Source organism: Ascaphus truei, chromosome 1 (genome assembly GCF_040206685.1).
Source record: "Ascaphus truei isolate aAscTru1 chromosome 1, aAscTru1.hap1, whole genome shotgun sequence".
In the NCBI taxonomy this organism is placed as follows: Eukaryota; Metazoa; Chordata; class Amphibia; order Anura; family Ascaphidae; genus Ascaphus; species Ascaphus truei.
Genome location: NC_134483.1, coordinates 393,076,059 through 393,079,139, shown reverse-complemented (window position 1 = coordinate 393,079,139; position 3,081 = coordinate 393,076,059). Strand labels below are relative to the sequence as shown.

The 3,081-nt window shown below is 38.3% G+C and overlaps 1 non-coding gene across 1 annotated transcript; it reads right to left on the bottom strand.

Moving 5' to 3' along the window:
• Positions 1-2,282: 2,282 nt before the first annotated feature.
• On the bottom strand, positions 2,283-2,355 carry TRNAV-GAC (transfer RNA valine (anticodon GAC)). Its single transcript has one exon. It is a non-coding gene; the product is annotated as a tRNA-Val (tRNA).
• Positions 2,356-3,081: the final 726 nt, after the last annotated feature.

Genomic DNA, 3,081 nt, shown 5'->3' with positions numbered 1-3,081 from the left:
AAGACTGTTCATGTTTCCAAGGTTCAACAAAGTATCCGGCCGCTCCTTTTCTCTTACCGTGCACCTCAAAACTAGAACAATCTACCGGAGACTCTCACAGCTACCACCAGTCTGTTCTTTCAAAACTAAAGCTGTCTCACATTTTTATCTTGTCTGTAACTGTTACAGTAGATATGCCTATACAATATTATCTCTTACTGTGCATGCAATGTCTTGTATATAATGTATATCCTTGCTCACTTAATGTAACTATGTATTTGTAACCATGTATCTGTCATCATAACTCTGTCCTAGGACAAACTTGAAAATGAAGGTGACTCTCAATGTATTGCTTCCTGGTAAAACATTTTATAAATAAAATATTCTTCCACATTCATCCCAACATGTGGTTCCCCAGACACAATCACAGACAAACATGCAGATGTATTGATGTCACTGCTGACCTCAACGTGTTTTGCTTAATGCTTCATCAGAGGGGTTCATGATGAAGCATTAAGCAAAACTTGTTTGAGGTTAGTAGTGACATTGATGCATCTGCACATTTGCATCCTTTTGTCTGGGGTCCACATGTTGGGACAAGTATGGACGCAACCACCAAAACAAACAAATGTGTCTGTGATCTGTATCATGTAGTTCCTTACCATTAACCATTTAATATTATACTTCAGGAGAATGCAAAATTTGCTAAGTATACAGTATAACTAGTACCTGTACATGCAATGATTTGTAGGCTAGTGACAGTAGATTTGCATACTAATGTCTTTCAAAAGGCAAATCAAATTACAATAGTTGAAGAAAAAATACTTACATTAAATCTTATTTCCTGAGAATCTATGCTAAAGCCTTGACTGTAATGATTGGCTGAATGGAAACCAAGGTTTCTTATTGTTCTAAAAGTATGCAGAGAACACTTGAGCATAGAAGGTCCCAACAAAACAGCTCTCATGTTGTAATTTTATTGGAAAAAGGTAACTAGTAAAAAAAAAAAATGTTGCACTCACAGGCAACTTAGGAAAAAAAAGAATGGTGTATGTAGCGCTAAAAGGCTGTGAATATATAATAAACAGTGTATATAAACATATAAGGTGATAAAAAATGTTTGTAACCTTACACACTATACCTTAATAATGTAAGGCTAGGCTGCTGAGTGAAACTAACCCAAAACACAGTTAGTACAAAGCAAAAAACAACAATACAAACCGGCGCCTAGGAAAAAAGTTCAGTCCAATGGTAAAGAAGTGTCCAGAAATGTCCAATCTTGCACTTCACGCTCCACAGCAAGATGTTACAAGAAGCATGTGATGCAAAGAGAGAGAGAAGAGAGAAAAATCATAGTGCAACAATGCTACAGTATAAACACATAAGACAAACAGGACAAGACGATACTAAACAAACACAAGCAAGGCTGACAAATAATACAAGAGTTAATTTAATTCACAAAAAATATAAAATGAACAAGGCAGATGACGGATCCGGTGGTAAAACCGGAATCCTACTTACAGGACGTTCGTTTAATACAGACAGGGGTGTATGGTGAGTGATGCACGGCCGCGGGGTCTGATGGATGCGTGGCGTCCAGGAGTTGCTCCAAACACTGTCCCTAGCTCCGCAACCGGATGTGCGTCACCGGGGGTGGGTCTCAGGCTCTCCAAACGCTGTCTGTCACTCCGTGGCCGGAAATACGTCACTGGGGGCGGGTCAAAATGCCAAAACCCCCTTCTCCTACTGCTTTACCTCAATAACTCCTGTGGGTACTCTGCCTTAGTCCAAATAAACTCTCACAAACTGCCCAACACGTTTCGTGCGCTTGCGCACTTCTTCAGGGGTAATGGACACAGGACATGAGATCTTTAAATACTGACAGGATGAAAACCATTGGATAAGGGTTGTACCGCCCACAAAGCCAAAGATCAAACGGGATTGGTCTAATCACTTGTCAGTCATGTCCTGCATAAACCCAGCCTCACTAACAATACAAATAGCACACAATCACAATACAATAACATTAACACAATTACAAAAATGCATATAAACTCTCAATGGAGTATTAATAAACCAACGTATGGTTATCCATTGTAAATAACAATAGACCATATACATCCTGCCAATGAATAAATACATTCTATATATGTATACACATGGTCTCATATAGATGCACGCAAATCAGACGGATGGAGATGAGATGACATATCTATTGCAGTCTACCTAAAAATATTCCTATAAAAATGTATATATATTTGTTAAAACACAATTATTTGTATATATAAAAAAATATAAATAGGTAGTTCCACTGGGTTAAGAACCCAGAACCTTCTGCATGTCAAGCAGATGTGATAACCACTACACTATGGAACTTATATTAAAAAATAAAATACTTTAAAAAGACTCCTAGTTCAAAATCAATATTAAGGCCATTGGGAGAGAGGGTCTTCAACTCATAGATCCAATATGCTTCACGCCTACTGATCTGATTGAGTTGATTCCCCCCTCTCCAACTGGCTGGCACTGTCTCAATGGCTTGGCATCTCAATCCAACTGGATTCTGATTATGATGGATGCGAAAATGGTGAGAAACACTATGTGTCGTTAGACCTCTCTTGATGTTATAAACGTGTTCATATACCCTTCTTTGGTAGCACCTCCCTGTTCTGCCCACATATTTGTAGGCCGCAGGGGCACTGAAGTAAATATATCACAAAGGTAGAGTGACAGTTAATAAAAGATTTTATGGTATAAATTTTTGCGGTCACGTTAGATCTGACAATTTTAGTGTTAAAGCTAAATGAACAGGCTATACATTTGGTACATTTAAAAAAGCCCTTGTTGGTATTTGTTGGTTTATATTTGGAGTGATCCAGAGGACAACTTGGGGCCAATCGTGATTTAATATTTGAGGCTTTAGTAAAGATGATATTAGGTCTAGCCGGAAGACATTGTGCTAATGTGTTATCACATAGAAGAATTGGCCAATGCTTATTTAAAATCTGTCGGATTTTTGGTGCCATTAAGTCTTAGACTTATTTCAAATCGGTTCAGGCGAATAATTACCTTAGGGCGGACAGCCAGCATAATCCTGGCTGG